Source organism: Trachypithecus francoisi, unplaced genomic scaffold, assembly GCF_009764315.1.
Source record: "Trachypithecus francoisi isolate TF-2019V2 unplaced genomic scaffold, Tfra_2.0 Lachesis_group2, whole genome shotgun sequence".
Classification (NCBI taxonomy): Eukaryota; Metazoa; Chordata; class Mammalia; order Primates; family Cercopithecidae; genus Trachypithecus; species Trachypithecus francoisi.
Window position 1 is genome coordinate 73472507 of NW_022681465.1, and position 22045 is coordinate 73494551.

The 22045-nt window shown below is 39.7% G+C and overlaps 1 protein-coding gene across 7 annotated transcripts in view; it reads right to left on the reverse strand.

Moving 5' to 3' along the window:
• The window catches only part of FYB1 (FYN binding protein 1), a 171538-nt gene that overhangs the window by 78215 nt on the left and 71278 nt on the right, over window positions 1–22045 (reverse strand). The window lies entirely within an intron of this gene.

The following is a 22045-nucleotide window of genomic DNA, read 5'->3' on the forward strand; positions in this document are numbered from 1 at the left end:
AGTATGTCGGTGTCCAATGATTGTAACTAGCTGGAGGCTTCTTTTGACTCACTAGGGAAAACCTCTGCCTTCGTCTGGGACTTATAAAAGACAAGTGACAAAACTTGCTTTGAAAGCAGGTAGAATTGCTGCTGTGTAATTTAATAATAGGTTCAACAATTTATATGCCCTTTCATGCAGGTACATGTTGTGTGGAATGTTTCTAAGAGATTTGAAACTGCAGGCTCCTAACTACCCAGTATTCTTCTTGGCCACTCCTTAAAGAATGCTGGGCAGAAAGGAATCTCAGAACTCATTGGCTGGTGCCTCCAAATGGGGGTAGGCAGTACCAGCTTTCAAGGAAGTGTTTGGAATTGAGTGCTGGTGTCAGGGGCAAGGGGTTGCTTTTGGTCGTTACAATAGTGAGTAACCTAGTGAATGCTACTGGCTTCTTAGGGGCTGAAGGTCAAGGAGTCTAAAATTCCTGTAACAGACAGGAATAGTGTGTCCCAGACGTCAGTGACATTCAAGAACACTAAATCACTCATTTTATAGCTGAAGTCCAGAAGGGTTATGTGCTCCAGGGGCTGGTACAGAGCACAGATCAGCTCTCCTCAAATACAACCTCCTTTGTACGGGAACTCATTCTAGTGCCCCACAGTGGCCTCTTCATATTTATTGTCTTGTGTTCAGAGAATCCCAAGTCATTTTTTTTTCTGTTTTTTTTTTTTTTTTAGACAGAGTCTCACTCTGTTGCCCAGGGTGGAGTACAATGACGTGATCTCAGCTCACTACAACCTCCACCTCCTGGTGGTTCAAGTGATTCTCCTGCCTCAGCCTCCCAAGTAGCTGGGATTACAGGTGTGCACCACCACACCCAGATCATTTTTGTATTTTTAGTAGAGACAGGGTTTCACCAGTTGGCCAGACTGGTCTCGAACCCCTGACCCCAGGTGATTCACCCGCTAAGGCCTCCAAAAGTGCTGAGATTACAGGCATGAGCCACCGTTCCAGGCCCTAAGTCATTTTTATATTTGCTTAAGAACAACATGTTTAGAAAGGCACACTGCTGTTGTTATAATCAATATCATTAACAAAAGATAATCTATACTTTGAAATAAAACAGTGAAACATTTAACAACCTGCAACTTTGACTGATCATATGATTGGTCTTCATTTCTCGATTATTCTGACTGGCATTACTTTAAAAGTGCCAATCTTTAAAAAGATAAATGCTGTTTATCTCTCAAAACAGTCATAAATTGTGGGAAAGGAAACAAAGACGAAAACGTTAGTTTTTTCAGAATAAGGCTTTTTGTTAAAAGTACAATAAAAATAGCAACAGAACTTCCTGATTTTCTGACTGAAGTTATTTCGTGTGCTAGTTGTTTGGTTTGGCTCCTCAAGCCCGTTTTAATTGAGATGGTGTAGGCAGCTAAAAGAAATGCATTGGTAAAACCACAACTAGGTTTCATCTTGATAGGCAGGAGCAAAAACAGAAAGGAAAGAGGCCAGCCTAATTTCCAGAGACTAGGGGGTTAAAATTTCAATTAGGCATCATGGGTATGTGGGAGGAAGGCAGTTATCCTCATTCTCCTATATCTTGTGTTTCTGACTTTGAAAGATGTAGACTATCTCAGGAATTGGCAACAGTAACATATAACTTTTTGATGGCTGTCATTATTTCCAGGCATTCGTAGCTCATACTTATTATTTCAGTACCATCCTGAATGTAGTAACATTATGCAGTGGCCCCGCAGGCTGGAGGCTAGACATCTATCTTGTTTCCTGAGGGCTGTGGCTAACCTCCAAAGTTTACTGTTTCTGTTGCTGCCTTCTTACTACTGTACCCCTGCTACCTAGAGAGGACTCTATTTCCTTGGGGGAACTAACAAACCAAAGAAATCTGTAACCTGCCTGTTCCTTTAAATTCACAGAGCTATGGAGCCAGAAGGTATCTTAGGGGTGGTCTAATTCAATCTTCACATTTTGCAAAATGAGAAGGTGGTCAAAGAAGTTATTTATACAGGTCTCCCAAAGCTGACAGAGTTGGGCCCAGGACTGAATCTCTCGACATAAAACCCACCTACATTGCTCAATGTAATAACTGCAGGCTGATTAAGTTCTCTACAACCTATTGTGCTCAAATTGATTGTCATAGAATTAGAGGATCATTTAGAAAGCAAAACTATTTTTTTTCCACAGTGAGTTTTCCAAACTTTGCTGTTGTTTTACTTCAAACTTTTGAGCCTCAATATTTTATATATGAAATGGCACCAACAAAATCCGTAACCCTCTTCATTTTCTTTCTCACATCCTGGAGATTGCATGTGTACGTGTGTATGTTTTGTGAGATAAAGTGTCTTGCAGCTCTGGCTTTGAACAACAAAGTTGCTGAAGCTGTTAGAAGCTGCAAGAGTACCCACTTCCTACTTTACTGGTGACATATTTTTGCAAAGCTGTCCTCCCTCAGCTTCCCCATCTCAAGCAAATTAAGATTTAGAACAATGACTTTAAGTTCCCTTTTATGCTACTTCTGCTCTTGTACGGAGCAGAAGTAAAATAGCTTTCCTGCAAACACAAAATATTTTTCACCAATGAACTGGAATTGTAAGTATTATCTGTTACCTTCATTGACCTCATGCAGCATTTCCGCCAAAGTTAATTCCTGTGAACACTGGTCCTACTGAGATATTTTGGAAGAAAGAACAAAAAGGTTCTGTGGTCAAATACGACTTGGAAATTGCTGTGAATTATACTTTTCCTTTGATATTTATAGTGTTCATTACTGTCTCAAAGACTTTATAAGAAGAGAACTAATTTAACTTTGCTTAACCCAAGATTTTCTGAATGTATTTGAATGATTTTTCCTCTGCAACTTTCATGTGTGAACATCCTGCAGAATGCTTAGTAGATGAGTCATGATGAGATTACAGTAACGTTTATTGAGTGTGTGCTGTATGCCCTATAGTGTGTCAAGCACCTTAGTGGGATGATGCCTCTGTCAGGCTCAGATATCATAGAACAAATTCAGACTCTAGAGTCGTCAAAATGCCCATGGTTTTATTTTGGCTGTCCTTCCTATGAATTACATAACATTGTATAAATCACCTAATCTCTGAACCTCTGAATCCTCACTGTAATATGGGAGAATAAAGACAGACTATAAGGTAATGGGAGGGAGACGAAAATAAAGTTACTGGTAAAATATCAAAATAAAGTGGAAAAACATGGGCAACACTGAGGTTTTTTTTAACTGCAACAAGATTCAAAAAACTGCATAAGTCCTTCCATTATGTTTCTGATGACAACTGAGGTGAATTTTAAAAATCTTTAAAGAATATCACCTGGGAAATTACCATTGTATGTACTAGACAGCTTTCCCCCACATCTTTTAACACATTGCAATAGTTTTCTGATAGGTACTGGATAATTTTCTCATAATCTTAGGAAATCCTTTATGTTAGGAAACACCCCGTCTTGTCAAGCATACAAAAAATTGGCTAAGTTTGAAGATCTACCTAGCCCTGACTTTCCGCGGGCTGGGGCACAGAAGAGTCCATATGTAGTTTCCCATGTAAACGTCGGACTGTTTGTTTCTACACTAGCTAACAAGAGTCCTTTTAAGCCCATGATAATAACAAATAATATTTTTAGAGTGCTTCCTGTGTGCTAGGCACTGCTCTGAGAGCTCTACTTATGAAAATATCCATTTAATCTCTCAAAAACCTTATACAGTAGGCAGTGCTATTGTTCTCGTTTGTAGATGAGGAAACATGCAAATTGTTAGCTTGCCCAAAGTCTGGCAACTATGGAGGAACAGAGCTCGGATTCAAACCCAGACAGCCTAGTTCCAAAGCCTGCTAACACAACCGCTGTTCTCCTCTCCCCATGTGGCAGCAGAACAGCAGGATGGGTCTGGGTTCTAGTGTGGGAACAAGAAAATGGGGTGAAGTAGGAAAAAAAATTATCTTTTTAGCAACTTTTTACTTCACGCTTCTCCATTTCCCCCATGGATGCTCTGAGTTACAGAAAAGTCCACTTTGCTGCATTTCCAAGCTTTTCTTTTTTTTGAGATGGAGTCTTGCTCTGTTGCCCAGGCTGGAGTGCAGTGGTGGATCTTGACTCACTGCAACCTCTGCCTCCTGGGTTCAAGTGATTCTCCTGCCTCAGCCTCCCAAGTAGCTGGGATAATTTTGTATTTGTAGTAGAGATGTGAGTTTCACCATGTTGGCCAGGCTGGTCTCAAATTCTTGACCTCAGGTGATCCTCCCACCTCAGCCTCCCAAAGTATTGAGATTACAGGTATGAGTTACCATGCCCAGCCCTGCACTTAGAGCTTTTACTTCTCTCCAGGGGCCTCCACATGCAAGTCTATTCTCCCCCTACCTCCTCTCCTCAACCTGTATCCTCTTCCCTCACCTGCCTGGTTTATGACTACTCTGCTTTTGGGGCTCAGCTTAGGCATCAGTTCCAGTAGGAAGCCTTCCCTATCTAACCCTCCAGGAATACTTAAGCCTTCAGGCACCCAGTACCCCATACTCTCCTTACCTTGGCATTTAACATGTGGTAGTGTAAGTGCCCATTTATCTGACCATGACTCCTAATAGAAGGTAAACTTCAGGAGAGCTACAACGGTACCGAGCATATGGTTGGTGTTTAATAATTGCTATCCACAACTGCACCATTCCCCAATGTTTGCCATGTCCAGAATAATATTTCTATAATTTCCTTCTTCCTAGTGTATTAATGGGAAAGTAATTTCAGACTCTAGTATGCTGTCAGAAGAAGTGAGGAGGAGAGTGTTTCTACTCAAGCCTTGCCTCTTTTGTTCTTTTCCGTTTCATGTGCTCACCATTCCCCTGATGCCCTTTACCAGTGCTTAATTCCTATTTCATTCCTATTCCTTTTCCATTCCTCCTATCTTTATGTGTTAGGAGGAGATCCTTTGTAAAAACTCTGTGATGAGCATATGCTGTTGGGTGTTGGACAAGACCTGTCAGAGAAGTCCCTATTGAAAGGCTGACCAGAGCAACCCAGGAAGACTATGTTGGCAGAACTCTTACCCCCACTTTGGTTCTCTGGCCATGTATCTTGGCTCCTTAGGGGAAGAAAACCGTTGTGATGGAAGCAGAGATGTTTTAGCAAAAGATGCTAATGCTGTTGCTGCTGCCTCCACTAAGTGGTAAAAGGTGGTGAGTATTTCCCACTAAATGCTGGTGTAGTGTAGCTAAGACTGAGAGCAGTAGGGGCAGAAGGCAACTTGAGAGGATGCCATCTACTTTCTATTCCTCCAGCTTCTACCCTATTTATGTTATAATTTTGTGAATAATAAACTGTTTTATTGAAGCAGTCTTGTGACCAGGCTATATTACCATACATTTTTTATTTTTAGTAACTATTTTGTCAGTATAAGTCTAAGAGATTATATAAAAGATTACTTTTCCATATGTTTCTGGAACAGAAATTCAGAGATTTGCTCACTCAGCCAGTCACTCACTCATTCGTTCAACCAATGCTTGTCAAGCACACAGTTCAAAGGCGTTTCGCTGGGCATAAAGGGAAACTTGGGGATGAGTAGAGCATGGTCCTTGCTTGTATGGACCTCAGTTGTATATGTATTGTGGATATACAAATATGGATTTAGGAACAGAAATAACTGACACCATGTAGAACGGAATATGTGTGATGTTGTGGGAAATGTGAATTCAGTTTTAGAGGCGTGGGAATGGAAGTAGCAGCAGATCATCATATTAGTGCTGTCCAAAACAATGTTCTGAGAAGATTAAAATGTTCAAATGTTTGTGCTTATATAGTGTATATAGTACACTTATATACTATAGCCACTAGCCACATGTGGCTATTGAATGTTTAAAATGTGGCTAGTGCAACTGAGGAGCTGAATTTTGAATTTCTATTTAATTTAATTCAAACATTCACTGTGGTTAGGTGGATACTATATAGGACAGTATAGATCTGATAGATCTATAGTCTGTCAGGCAAGTAGAATTATAAAAACTCAGAGAAGCATTGGGTCCCAAGAGGTAGGCTGGAGTGTCAACAATGTAGAGAGAGCTGAAGCTCCTGTGGGCTCTGAGCCTTTGCACTGCCTGCTTATTTGACATCTCAAAGGTCTCAACGATTCCCCAAATTGAACATGTTCAAAATAAAAATCATGGTCCTCCCTGATTCCTGGTTACTCTCTCAAAACCTGTGACCCTCGAATTGTTCAAACTAGAATCTTAGGCGTCATCCTTGACACCCACTCATTCTCACCCACACAACCAATCCATTATTTTCTAGTCTAAGTATCTCCAAACCCAACCGCTTTTCTTTTCTCATCTCCATGTCTACCTCCTTAGTCGAGGCTCATGGATTACTACATGATCTCCTACTTCCTTTTTTAATGTTTTTTTTTAAATTGTGGTAGGAAAATTTAACATCATGTCTACCCTCTTGACAAATTTTTATGTGCACAATACTTAATTGCTAACTAGAGCTGGAATGCTGTACATCACATCTCTAGAACCTATTCATCTTGTGTAACTGAAATTACGTACTGGCCTCCTCCTGCCACTAGAAGAATTATTCCTAAACATCAAAACCTGACCAGGTCACCCTCATGTTTAGGCTCAAGTCCCAAGTCCTTAACATGACATACAAGGTGTAACAGAAAAAAAAAAAAAAAGAAAACGTGACACGTAAGGTTTGGTTCCTGTCTAACTAACTCCCCAATATGATTTTTTATTGCTTTTCCCCGCTTTATCCTCACTGCAACCTCATTCATCTTCTTATCATTCCTCAAATAATGCTAGCGTGAACAGAGTGCAGGTGGCACATACAGATGCTTTTTGTGTGTGTGTGCATGCGTGTGTGTGTGTGTATGTGGTCAAGTATCATGTACCGCTGCTATTTGGTTATATCAAAGTTTGAGGAAGCTCCCAGAGGCCCTGTGCAGGTGTCTCAAAGCCATAAAATAACGTTTTTATTTAGATCTGAGGTCTATCTTGGTTAATATAAAATTTTAACTACTTAAAGGCTTTCAAGAAGACTCAGGTCATGCATACCATTTTAACTGGGTTAGTAAGTGTGACCCACGCAGGTACGATTTGGGAAGGCAGAGCTTCCTTTAGCAGTATCATCTCCCTTGCTAGCTAGTTCATCATAGAACCAATCAGTAAAAACAAGGAGCTACTATTTAAGGTCTTTGAAAGTCAGAGTACTTGGCACATGGGTGATGTCAAATATATGTAGTAGAATAAAGTGCCCAGTGGAGGCAGAGGAGTTAGTCTCTCCTTCTGCTACTACCTTCCCTACAACAGTTGGTCCCTCTGCCCTGTGTGGCATTTGTGCTATTGTTTCCTTTTCCATTTGTTGTTATTATTAATTTTTTCAGGTGTTTCAGAAAAATTTCATTATCCTCAAAGGTTGTTCGGGGCAGGGTTGTCTTCTTAGGAAAAGGGAAATAAGCTACAGGCAGGCCTCACTCTAAGCAAAACTAAGTTGACAAAGTTTGTCTTCAAAGGTCTGTGGGTCTCCTATAGGTGCCTTGTTCCTTTTTTTTTTGGAGGGGGATGGAGTTTCGCTCTTGTTGCCCAGGCTGGAGTACAAGGGCATGATCTCGGCTCATCGTAACCTCTGCCTCCCGGGTTCAAGCGATTCTCCTGTCTCAGCCTCCCGAGTAGCTGGGATTACAGGCATGTGCCACCACGCCTAGCTAATTTTATATTTTTAGTAGAGATGGGGGTTTCTCCAAGTTGGTCAGGCTGGTCTTGAACTCCCAACCTCAGATGATCTGCCCATCTCGGCTTCCCAAAATGCTGGGATTACAGGCGTGAACCACCATGCCCGGCCTTGTTTCCTTTGTTTAAGGTACGGTGAAGCTCTAATCCAGGAGTGGTTATATGCAAGTCGTCTTTAATCACAACTAAACTCAAGCATAATAGATACACTGGAACTGTTAGTATCTATCCCAAGGGTACTTGCCTCTTACAGAAGCACTGGCTACAGTGTCTCACATAAAGGGAGAACGAATGTTGTCCCAAGAGTCTTGTATGCTTCTACACAAGTGAACTGCCAAATGCTAGCTCTAGTAGCACTTGAGACAAGCTCAGCATCTACAGTGAGATGTTCTAGAACGATTCATATCAACTGCCTGGTTTACAGAAAGTTGTTTTCCTTGATATCTTTATTATTCCATTCCTACTCTCTATGTGTCCCTAAAAAAATGAGTTCCTATAACAACTCAAAACAAGCTATTCTTGACTTTGTAAAAATCAAAAAGGTATTTGCCACTTAAAGATGGACTGATTTGAGTTAAAATGTTTCTATTGTCAGTATACATAAGAATCTCCTGGGCAAGTTATTAAAAATAGAGATTCATAGGCCTCAAAGCAAGATGTTCTGATTCAGGAAGGGGGCTATGGTGGTGGTGGAATAGGGGCAGGAATCTTCATTTTTAAAAAGCTTCTAAGCTCCTTCTGGTATAGATGTCCACAGGTCACATTGGGAGAAACACTGCCTTGAGGAATGATGGGTAAAAGTAAATTTTATAATGGGTATCAGGTGAAATATTTTGAGATGATGAAAATTTATATCATCTACTGGCAAATCCAGTATTATATTACTATTTAGTAATTTAGAAGAAAAGGCAATTTTTGGTTTTCAGAAAGAACAGTAATTAATTTTCTAGGTTATTTTGTGACCTTATAAGAAAATGGGATTATATTATTCACAAAAACTATTAAAGCAGATTGTTATCAAAGTTTTGAGGTAAATTATAATGCAACCAACTGATCAATGAAATCTGAAACATTTTGGAGTGCTATTATTGAAACAGAGCAATATCTTAAGACAATAAAGAATTAAATTATTTAACAAAAAATAAGTTTTCTTCTATGAGGAGGTAGGTATACTTATCTTAATAAAATCAATAATATTATTTGACTCTTTATCTGATTTCAAATTACTGCAATGTGCAATTTTGAAAACAAAAGTTAAACGGGCTATTTTGGTGAGTGAAAATCCTAAACCATTGGGTAACACTCACAGACTACCGAAAGGTTAGTTTTCTTGCCTTCTCAAGAAAATTTGCCAAAAATTCTCACACTGAATGGCTAGTTCATTTGAAGGAACAATTAATTTCATATTTGCAGAATATGCTATTGAATATGCTACTGCTTTTGAAAACTGGACTTCAATATTCTTTGTTGGATCAAGATGCTGAAATAACTTCCATCAGTTCGTTAGTGTGACTTAAAAAAATCTCTTCAATAAATGTATAAATTTCTTGATGATCCATCCTTTTCCCCCAATTTCATTTTAATGTAATAGAGATCACTTGTTGGATACAGGTTTTAAAACTAGTATGCTCTTAAAAGCAAGAGATGATACACAACCTGTTCTAACTTAGTTATAAAATTTTACAGAAATTATATGTATTTTATAATAAAATATTAATTCATTAATTATATGCCATGGACATCTTTCAACATCAATGTACATTCATTCTCTTCCCTAGATTCAAAGCACTATAAGTGAAAACAATTTTGACCCAGCTTTAGTTAACTTTAATTTTAGCTTATATGTCTTTAGCGTTTATAATTTAATTTTGGGCTCTAAGTTAAAATTCTCTTCAGATTTTGTAAGTCCTATGGATAGGGAAGAGTACTCATTAGACCAAGTAAACACTGCTTTCTTCTTGACCTATTTCAAGAAATGAGAAGCCCAGATAAATAATTAACTTCTTTAGGATGGTTGTCTTATTGTTACCATGTGCACACTCTTCATTGTTATCATAAATACACTGTCAATACCTGAGGATGATTGAATTTTTCACTCTTCTTTGCATTGTATATACCTAAACCTTAGGTGGTTCTTTTAAGATAACCCATTATTTTTCTGATATTGATGCTTTCTATCAGTTAAATGTCTTATGAATGTTTTCCCTCTTAGATATGTGATTAAAAGTTCCCAGTCAAGATGGTAGGCTGAGCTTCATGTGGCAGTAAGCTCTGCTCACCCTAAATCTCTAGAAAGGATAGAAAAGATAATTAACTAAAAATATATGTATACATATACCACAATCACACTGGAAAACAAAAAAGTAAACCCACAGTGGGTCAGAAACCATGAGGAATCCCTAAAAGATTTGAAGAGAGATCAGATCAACGAGGTAATAAAAGCCCAAAGAGAGCACGAGAGAGAGCTATAAAAGTCGGAGCCACTCCGTGAGAATTCCACACTCAGAGATGGAGAATATTGGGAGCAGGTAGGGGCTCATGGGTGACCACTTGAGGGTATGAAACAGGGGCAGCCAGGCACTTTTGACTTCTACACGACAGAAATACTGAGAACTACGAGTGAGCGAAGCTGAGCAGAGCCCCGCTGGCAGCCTTGTCCAGGAGGAAAGAGGAGCACCTGGATTAAAGACTGGCTGTCAAAGCGCCTCATGTCCAGGTACAATAACGCCACCCCTCTCTTCCCTCAAGCAGGCTGCACAAACAGAAATCGCAGACAATTGAATTCAATCTCCACTAAAACATACACACAAAACCAAGAATCTTGAAACATTAAAAAGGCAACACCGATACTTTGGGAGGAGAAGGTGGGCAGATCACGAGGTCGAGAGATCAAGATCATCCTGGCCAACATGGTGAAACCCCATTTCTACTAAAAATGCAAAAATTAGCTGGGCGTGGTGGCACGTGCCTGTAATCCCAGCTACTCACGGGGGCTGAGGCAGGAGAATCGCTTGAACCCTGGAGGCAGAGGTTGCGATGAGCCGATATGGTGCCACTGCACTCCAGCCTGGTGACAGAGTGAGACTCCATCTCAAAAAAAAAAAAAAAAAAAAAAAAAAAGCAACACCGAGAAAACAGCACTCGGAAGTCAACAAAGAGTAGAATTTATACCTAAGGAAACAGAGTAATACAACAAGAGAGGCACAGGAAGGGATCACATCTACAAGAGGATCAAGTTGATGTGATAACGAAAATCTTTTATGTTGTGTTTAAGCAAAACAAAATGTGATTTAACACCTGCAACAATTAGATGCCTATTTTTTTTTTTTTTTTTTTACTAGTATTGATCCCTGAGGCAGCGGCTAATAGCTACCATCTACTATTCATCTATTTCCATTGGGTCTTTATTTGAGTTTTTTCTCCTTTTCTCCTTTAAAAATATTAATTAAATTGCTGCCAATAATTGTCTTTATGATGTACTAGGAACTGTGCTACATGTTATTACTACATTTCCTTTTAATCCTAACAAAAATTCTATGACAGACTTATTATCCCCATTAGCAGATGAGAAAACAGGCTAACAGAAGCCGAGAACCCTCCTTGGGGTCCTACAGTAATTGGAACAGTTGGTCCTGGAACCCAAGTCTTTCTAATAAGAAAGCAACTGCTCTTAACTCCTGATAAAAAAAAAAGATTGTGAAAACTCCTACATTCTTCAAAACAAAAAAGTGGTCCTGTCTTTATAATACACCTCACTTCTCATAGATCGTTAAGTGCTCATTGTGCTTTTAGCAGGTTCTCCTATCAACTTCAAAGCAAGCTTAAAAAAGCTTTCAGCTTACAAAAATACAGTGACAAGCTTGAAAAAAATGTTTTTATCAGTGCCACATTCATCCTCTTCTTTTATCATTAGGCTCACAAACACAGGAGTCTGTCTACAGCATGAAAACTTGAGAGTGTTTTTCTTCAACTTGCTGATCTTTGAAGATCCAACTATAAAGCATTATAAAAGAAAGGCACCTTGATTTCAAGACAACTACCTAGCTTGCTTTTGCATTGGTCTAATTTCTTTTAAGTACTATGTGAGCACAGGCCTATTTTGAAGATTAGGTACTTAACATACTAAAACACTGAAGAACAAGATGAACATTGTTACTAAATGATGAGACATCTAGATAGTGGGGTAACTAGGCCAGTACAGTTGCATTTGGGCAATGATCAGTTTGGGAGCATAAAAAGAGGTAGTGCTTTTAGTTCCTCTCATCTCTGAGCCTTCCTGGTCAGTTTGGGCAGGTGGGAAGGGGTATTACCAAGCATGGAGGCCTCCTAAAGGAACAAGTGTGGTCATCTTGGGCAGGCTGTGGGCTCCATTGTCATTATGGCCTTTATCAAGATAGAGGCAGCTCTTATTTTTTTTCTTTGCCTTGCATACCACCAGTAGTGCTAAGTTTTTTTTATATTTAAGGAATAGTAATTATATGTGCCACCTGAAAGCACTGTGTGGAACAAACCTCAAGCCAATGCAGGGCAGAAGGGGGAACAATGAAATGAAAATGAAAGGGAATAGAGAACAGGAAAAAGAAAGAAAGGAAAGAGAGGGAGAGGGTGGCAAGAGTCGTTGATTACAGGTGTCATGTGGGTAGAACACAACACTACTCTTCCAGGCTGATGGTCAGTTGGTGTGCACTATCTACCAATTATTGAAACAGTGAAGTTGCTGCAGCCCTCCAAAGGCCTCGACATCCCTCAGGAACCCTTGGACCTCTCTGTGATCCAGTAACTAAAGGGTTAATATCTGCCATAGCGAAGAACTTGTTCAGCTACTCCAAGCTGTCAGAGCTATGCCATGGAATATGTTAGATATTTGAATGACACCTTTGTTCTTTCCTTCACTAAGCAAATGTTCAAGAACAACCACAGACCTACCTGTTTGCTTAAATGGATTATTCATTCATTTGCTTGTTTTGATGTAATCACTAACTGCTAATATCCTGGCTCAGTGTTACAGCATTTCTTTTGTTTTTAGAAAAATATCTATGGCTTAGAAACCTTTCCTCTCCCCCTCAACCCTTGAACACCCAACACCACTGTACCACCCCCCAGCCCCGCAGCCCCCCTGCCCCCACTCTAATCCTTCTCATAGACTACAGTACTTTTTTTTTTTTTGAGACATAGTTTAGCTCTTGTTGCCTAGGCTGGAGTGCAATGGTGCCATCTTGGCTCACTGCAACCTCCACCTCTGGGATTCAAGTGATTCTCCCAAGCAGTTGGGATTACAGGCGCCTGCCACCACGCCCGGCTAATTTTTTGTATTTTTAGTATAGATATAGACGGGGTTTCACCATGTTGGCCAGGCTGGTCTCAAACTCCTGACCTCAGGTAATCCACCCGTCTCAGCCTCCCAAAGTGCTGGAATTACAGGCGTGAGCCACTGCGCCCATCTGAGTACAGTACTTTTTAATGTGATCCAGGAACAACCTACATTAGAATCATCTGGTGAAACTGGATAACGATTCCAATTCCTGAGTTCCATCCCAGACCTCTTGAACTAAATCTTTGGGGACATTCTTATGCAGCTAGAAGTTTGAGAACCTTTGAAAGATGAAGGCACAATTTTGATTTTTTTTTTTTTTTGCTTCTTCCGAATATATGACACATTCACTGTTTATTAGAACCACTATCTGTCCTCGTCATCTTTCTCCTCAGAAACCCATTTAGAGCTCACAATGATCAGGAAGACAAGTAAGAGATGCTGGTTGTCTGGGGTATCCTTGTAATATTGCAACTCAGGAAAGAACCTGAACGCTTTCTTTTTTTTTTTTTTTTTTTTTTTTTTTTTTAAGGATCTTTGTTTATTAGACATTGAAAATAAACAGATGAAACAGCCTGACTCTCACATCAATTTGGGACAACTTGGTTTCTGTACTTGCATTGGAACTGACCAAATTCTCCTGAATATATTCTATTCATCAGCAGTTCATTTCTAGTAATACAATGACTATCAATAGCAACAGAAAATAAACCCACTTCCTCCCCTGGCCATCCCTTCCCATTGACTTCTTCTGGGAGGAGGACTTTGAGTAAGAAACTTCTGCTAATATTCAAAGGAAGACCACAGCTGTGTCGAAGGGTTCAGCTTGGAGATAGCTGAACTATTCTGAGTAATAAAGTGGAAAAAGTGGTTCTGGTTTTTGTTTTTTTGACTTTGGGAAGGATAGGTCAAAGAAATGAGGAAAAGAAAAAAAGAGGGTGAGCTACAGGGAGAAGTTAGGAGCTTGAGTTGCAAAATACCTGCTGTTTTTGAAGGACAGAGACTGCCAATATTTTAAATTTCCGGCTCAAGTTGCAATGTAAACCCCCCTGGCTCCTCAAACCTTCAGTGAAGCCTGTCCTGCACACACATGCCTTTGATAAGTGGTCTGCAGTGAAAACTAAGGGAAACTGCTGAGTCTTTGTTTGGGTTATTGCAGTACACCACAGGGTCGGGGGTGCAATCCCCAAACCCATCCAAGTTAGAAGAAGTAGGAGCCGGAAGCTAGAAGTGACCTTGAGAAATCGAGCCAGTTGCTCCTTCATAGATCTGCATAGAGTATCAGATTTTTTGAGTAATACACAAGATGATGTTTGGCACTAACTTTGTCTGGATTTTAAGGAGCATAGTAACACAGCTTTTATATTTCCTACATTGGCTTTTCTACTTTAAAATAATGTTGACGCTTGTAATTCTCCGTGCTTTCTTAGTAGTTCAGAATTCAGCAATCTCTTTAAAGAGATTGATCCATAAAGGCCAGTATTTTCTGTAGGTTTCACTGACCAAAAAGAAGGGAGATTTGCAGTGATGGTCAAAGGAATAGAAAAGAATTAAGACTTTTGAGAAAGAACACAGTTTAGAAGATGAGAAAGAAGAAGAAAGTGGGAAAACGAGAGGGAGAAAGTTGGTTGGGGGCAGGTGATGGAATGTTCCTTGCTAGGTTTTGTAGAACAGGCTGCTCCACCCAATCCTGAGGAGCTCTGGACAATCTTAGGGTTAGCCCCCAGCTGGTAGGTACAGACCTAGTGGGAGAACTGGACACTGTATCCGGTTGCATGCCATTCAGCCCGAGAACAACTAATTTCTCCCCATGAGGACTAAGGACTCCAGGACTCAGAGAAATCAAAGGCAACTCCTTCCTACAAAGAAATGAAACTTCCTGCTTGTTAAATGGCTCATATCACGTCTAGAAAATTCTCTTTAACTTAAAGAAACAGCGATTACTGAAATGCATTTTAAAGGCTTGCCTCATTCTTCTGCATAAACCTGCTTTTCGAAAAATGACTGAGGAGCAAACCATGCTTATGTGTGTGTGTGTGTGTGTGTGTGTATGTGTGTGATGTTGGATTTGTCACACACATACATTTCACATCTGGTTTCTAGATAAACCAAAAGTGAAAGGCTGGAGAGCTGGGAGAAGCAGAAGCCCTAGAGAAGCTGCACTCTAGATCCTCAATGACTGAGAGCGCATGAGACAACCTCAACTTTTTAAAGGTGACAATTTGGAAAAGAAATAGGAAGTACTGTACGATTGTAAAACAAACACTAAGGGGATTCTTTTTCCACAAATCCAGGTTTCTTTCTCCACCTAATAATTGTCATTACCTTCTATTCCAGAATAAGACAAATACTCAAACATGGTGTGGATGTCTGAGATATTTATCTGCTTTGCCATTTTTGGGGGACAGACTTTTAATTGCCTGGTTGTAACTAATCATATCACCACACAGGTTGCTTTTAAAAACCAGGGGAACTGTTTTATTCTTCTGATAATTATAAGAAAAACAAGATAAGATAACAGAAGCATGTCTCTCTTTACTTCAATAGACCTACTACCACCCCTGGAAACACACAGGCTCTGTTGCCAGGATCAGGGCTGAAAAAGTCGTTGTGGTGTGCAGTCATGCAGCTGCAGAGAGATGTGGACTGTTATAATAAATACAAACAGCTGATTCTACAATGTAGGTTCTTACTTTGGGGAGAAGGAAACCTCATATGGTTTTTGGCTTTGATTTTTTTCTATAACCAGATGTCTCATCTTCGGTTACTTTTTCCTGATAACATCTATTTGTATTGAGTGTTCTAGATGTTTTTTTCTACCTTTGATATGCCAGACAGAATGAAGTATAATCCTTCCCCCTTGGTGGCAATTTAAACAAAGAGAGACATATTTCTTATCTCTTTACTAATGGTTAATATAGCAGTTAAATGTCTCCAGCTTTTTAACTCTTTTTCTCTCCCTTATTCCTCAGATGCTGGAAAAACAAATAATCTATTGCTCTACATGATTCCCTGGACTTTAAAGCCACACCATTAACTGTCATTATTGTGTCTTGTCTGAAAGGATAGAACATTTCCAATATTTTTGTAAAAATTTCTGGATTTTTGCTCATGAGGCATAATTTTGTTCTTCCAATAGCTGGAATTTTTCTTTTGTTAGATAAGTCAATTTCATTTTGTTTTGAAAACAAAAAGCATGAACAAAGACATTCTTTTAGCATAGAAACTCATCATATCAGAAATCGTTTTAATCAAGGCAAAGAAGAAGCCTTTAATGGCAAAAGTGTATTCATCATCTAATCACTTATAAAAGGATTTTATTTGACTTGGCTTGGAAATTGTTTTAGCAGATTGTGTGACACAAGGCATCTCCTGCAGACTGAATCATAACACACACATTTGTCCGATATTCTTAGCTAGTTCTAAACATTTGATGCGTGTATACACAATTGAAAGTAAATCAGAAAGAGCCTTTATTATTTTTAATTATTATACTCATATGTATTTTTATTTTATTAAAATTTCTTTTCATTCTCCTTTTCTGAAGTAAATTATATAATTTCATTTTAATGCTTTTAATATTTTAGGGGTTGTATAATTTTGATCAAATTAGGTAAATCATCTCACAATGCATCTCATACTTTATTTGAAGGTAATGTATTTTACATTTTATTTATTTCAGTAACTGTGAAAACATTTATTTATATTACAAGTGGTCATATCTTCTTGTATGCTACTAAAGTTGATACAATGCCAGTTGAATGGACAATATTTTCTTATTTTTTGAGATGCTTAAACATATATTATTTTAGCCTCTTGATCGCAGGAGGAGTTCTTATAACAAGGGCAAATCATGGCATATTGCCTTAAGTTATGCTAGGTGAGTATAACTTAAAAGCAGGGTGAGTATAACTATATTAAGGAAACTCTTCCCTGTAAACTAAATGATAAGTGTGGACTATTGTTGAGCTAAAATTAATATTAAAGGAATAGCTGGTGCCTGAGCAGAAAGAATCTTGAAGGTCAAATTGAGTATGCAGCAGGGAACCAGGACCCTAAATATGCCAAGGAAACTTTTCAATGGCAAAGTCTCTGAAGATGAGGAATCTGCCTTTCTCGCAGGCCAGCTCCAGAGGCCTTCTCCTTGTCCTGGCTCACTCTCCCATCCAGTGTTCTGTTCACCGTCTCCTCTAAGTGGATTGGCTGATTAAAGGCTTACACAATGATGGCCCTCAAGGCATCTGCAGGTTAGGAGAGGGCAGGCTCTATCACAGTCCAGGCATCCAGCCCTGGATCTTCCTCATACCCCACTGGGAATGTCTCATGTCCACAAGACTCCTCAGAATGGGAGACTTGGGGAGGGGTTAGAGGACACCTGAGTGTCCTTGATCAGTGATCATGGTCCAGAGAGCATGGAACAAGGCTTGGGGTGGGCACTCATTGCATGTTATTAATAGTTCTGCCATCTTGCTATCTGCCTTGTGAAGGGGTAAATCGATGATCTTTTTGGAAATGTTGATCCTTAGACTATAATTTAAATATTTAGTGGTATTTAAAAATGAGGATGGGAAATCTCAGAGTGTCCCTCCTCCAATTCCCAAGTAAAAATAGTAAAAAACAAAATAAGTCAAGGCAAACATTATCTAAAACTCACTAGCAGTCACCTCACAAGAAAGGGAAGACAATATCATGCGTAAACTTCAAAAAGTGGTGGCTAAGGGAAGAAACAGAAGGTTCTGATGCCACCGGAGGCAAGCTAACCTTCCCACCTGTTCTCTATGTCCAGAAGCAATACTGGGGGAAGACAGTGGTTCTAGAAAAGCCTGTGCATTCTCTCTAATACACTACAGGTTGGAGAAGCAAACTCTAAGGTGAGGGAGCAGCCTGGGAAGGTCAAGCAAAATCCTTCAGCACAAAATTCCTAAATACCACAACAGGATCACACGAGAGGCAGGAGGGGGATGAGCTGCCAGGGCTGGCCCTGCCCCGGTACAGGGCACTGAATGAGATCTCAGGGAACGGAACGGAATCTGTGTCCCCAGTAAGGACTGCCCTGGAGGCCAGCACAGCTAATATGTATGCCACAGAAGAGTGGATTCAAAGCCACACTCAGAACTCAAATCGCAGTTCTGAGGGGAAGGCAAATTTATCACACTGGATTAGAACTTGCAGATGCACTTGTCATCCTTCAGCCAGATCAAAAGAACTAGTGTGACCCCGTTCATATAGCACAGCAAATTCCTGAGAGCCTGAGAGAATACTGATAAAATGATTGACACAGGCGTATCCTGGCTAAGATTCTTAACCTTAAGGACAAAGATTTCTTTGGAAATCCAGGCAGAAAAGCAAATCATTTTCAAAGAGGGAAATTTAGGTTGCCTGCGTACTTCTCCACAGTAAATTTAAATGCCAGAATCTTGAAATAAAGACCATGTAGATTGCTTATACAAATGAAATATTAGCTGGGTGCAGTGGCTCATGCCTGTAATCTCAGCATTTTGGGAAGCCGAGGCAGGAGGATTGTTTGAGGCCAGGAATTCTAGACCAGCTTGGACAACAAAGCAAGACTCTGTCTCTACAAAAAATTTTAAAAAATATTAAAGCTGGGCGTGACAATACGTGACTGTAGTCCCAGCTATTCGGGAGGCTGAAGTGGAGGGATTGGTGCCCAGGAGTTTAAGGCTGCAGTGAGCTATGATTGTGCCACTGCAGTCCAGCCTGAGTGACAAAGAAAGACCCTGTCTCAAAAAAAAAAAAAAAAAGAAAAGAAGAAGAGAGAAAGAAAGAAGAAAGACAGACAGAAAGAAAAGAAAGGAAGAAGAAAGAAAGAAAGAAAGAAAGAAGAAGAAAGAAAGAAAGAAAGAAAGAAGAAAGGAAGGAGGAAGGAAGGAAGGAAGGAAGGAAGAAGGAAGGAAGGAAGGGAAAGAAAAGAAAGAAAGAAAGAAAGAAAGAAAGAAAGAAAGAAAGAAAAAGAAAGAAAGAAAGAAAAGAAAGAAAGAAAAAGAAAGAAGAAAGAAAGAAAGAAAGGAAGGAAGGAAGGAAGGAAGGGAAAAGAAGAAGGAAGGGAAAAGAAGAAAGGAAAGGAGGGAGGGAGGGAGGGAGGGAGGAAGGAAGGAAGGAAGGAAGGAAATCTTGCATTAAAAAAGACCAGGGAATGCTTCTGGGATAGGAAACAACTGGGAACAGTTTGTTTGCTGGCTTATCTTAGAAGGGCAGAAGAGAAAACTTTCCAAGAGGGAAGATTAATAGTAGTAGTTCATAAAATTTGACCAGGGACAGTGTGGTTAAGGGAGGAGAGTCTTTCTGAGGCATTTCTATTATGCTTAAACCTAGGTAAGTTGCCTGATTAACAGTAAGTGGGTTCCTCAGACATTTCAATGTGCACTAGAAGGAAGAAGCCCTGGAGGTCTTCTGGACAACCTCTTTTTCAGGGATTAAGGAGGGTGGGTGAAATAAATTGGGCTCGGGCTGGAGTAAAAAGAAGAGTGACACCAGCCACAAAGTGTGCACCAGGCCCTGGGATAATGAGTGTGCAGGGTGTGTTGAGGGCACCCCAAAGCTGAACTACACTGTTGAGTAACTCCCAATTCCAGTCTATGTATGAGAGAGCTTTGCCTCCAGTGATTCAGAGTACTGTAATAGTCCAGTCTATGAGCTGTTTCAGTCAAAGTATCCTGGGATCTTTTCTTTTTGTATTGTGTTCTTACATTCCCAGTACACAGTGGCATATTAATACTTGGAGAAATCTTGAAAGAAAAGCACTTACCACTGCATTTCTAAAATGTGAACATAGAATCCCTTTTTCCTGTGGTGGCTAAGAGGAACAATTTGCAAAATACTGCCACATGCTGATATAAAACAATTTTCAATATGTAAATATCTAATAAGGTCATGTTAAGAGAGTACATATAAAAGGAGAATGAGAGGAAAAAGAAAGGTGATGGCTTTGAGGCCTGTGAAGGAAAAACTTACCCACTCCTGGAAACAAGTTACTTGCTGGTGAAAATAGCCCAAGCACCTTTCGGTTTCGAGTTGTTGTAGGCTGGATTAGTTAAATGATACATACACAGATGAGGAGGGGACCATCAGTCTTTTGTTAATGCCCTCTGGGGCCCTGGCTTTACACCTGTTGCTGTCAAGGGGCTTAACTGATCATTCCTATAGCTCACACATGGAAAAAATCAGTCTTGGTTTCTCACCAGTATTAAGAACAAGACTAGAAAAAAGGGTTGAAGTGAATATTTCCCAGCAGGTTTTTACTAAATCCTACATGCAAACCAATAGTCAGGCCAGGGGTTCTTATGAACCCGAACTTTGGTGAAGCAGTGTGTTGACACATGGGAAGAAGCCCTTTCTGTCAGAACTGGCTCAGAACCCAAAAGGAAGCAAAGGAAAGGTTAGTTCAGAGAATATTTTGATATTTTTGATTTTTAAAAAAATGGTTAATCTTTTGTAACCTTAAATTGTTCTTAGGAAAAAAAAATTTAGCTTCATGATCAGAAAAGCAACATGTTAGAGTCAAGCTTACAGTTTAACAAAGAAAGCAGCTAAATCGATCTGCAAGATAGACCCTCTGTTATAACAGTTGTTTTGTGTCCAAGCTCCATTCAGTTGAGTACAAGTCTATTGGCAGGGGTTATCTATTGTGTTAAAACAATTGCTAAGCTATAGAGTATTAAAACCTAATACTGAACAAAATCTGGAAGCACATAAATTCTAGTTAAATAGAATTTTTTTTTTTGAAACAGGGTCTTGCTTTGTCACCCAGGCTGGAGGGCAATGGTGCAATCTTGGCTCACTGCAACCTCTGCCTCCCGGGTTCAAGTGATTCTCCTGTCCCAGCCTCCTGAGTAGCTGGGAGACGAGCACCACCACGCTTGGCTAATTTTTGTATTTTTGGTAGAGATGGGATTTCGTCATGTTGGCCAGGCTGGTTTTGAACTCCTGACCTCAGGTGATCCACTCACCTCGGCTTCCCGAAGTGCTGGGATTACAGGCATGAGCCACTGTGCCCGGCCTGGTTAAATAGAATTCTGTGAAAGAATAAACTTGAGAAGCTAACAAAAATGTATATTACTTCTGTACTCCAAATGAGAGAATGGCAAGCAGACTGGATTCTGTCTTCATGGAGCTTAGAGTGGTATTTACAAAACAGACAACAAACAAAAGGCATGTTTCAACCAAAGGCCACAGAAAGGGAGAGGAATGAGGATTTGGGGGGTTTCATTTATGCTTGATTCATTGTCTTGTGATATTCTATGTTTGAAGAGAGGCCACCCAGCACGACGAGGTGGAATGCGGGTGGGAACAAAGTCTGTGCAATCAGAGAGACATGAGATTGACCCACACCTTGTTTAGTCATGTTATACCTTTGGGCAAGTTACCCAACCTCTCTGAGCTTTGGTTTCCTCATAGAATTCCTATTCATGGCTTGAGAGGAATAAACAGCGTAATGTGTATCTGGTATATAGCAAGTCCTCAATAAATGATGAATATTTTTACAGTTAATATATTGGGCAAAGATGATATGAGATGGAGGGTATATCTGGGGAAGAGGTTTAAGGAATTGGATGGGAACGTGGAAAGCAAGAAATGAAGTAGAAGGCTATGAAAATAGTATTAGTTTAAAAGGCATATAGAGTTATTAGATGAATCTTCGTTAATTTGAACGCTAGTATAAATACTTTTAACAACAAAAAATAGTCTTTTTGGAGTCTCCACATTCACTTAGCAAAGCATTTCATTTTGCTCCCATCAGTATCTATTAAATCTTAGTGAATAAATATTTAGTAATAGAATCTCATTTGTTCTAAAGCATAGAATCTCTCTCTTCTTTCCCATTTTCTTACAAGCAAATAAATAAATTTTCTAATTATACCAGGCAGCAAATAATTTATCTGGAAGCCCTGTTATATGAAAATTCATGCCTAGTCAGGTGTGTTTAGGGCATTTTTTGTTGAAGTTGGCATAAAAACTCCAATCTCAAAAAATTTGAGGGTCTGTAGCAGCACAC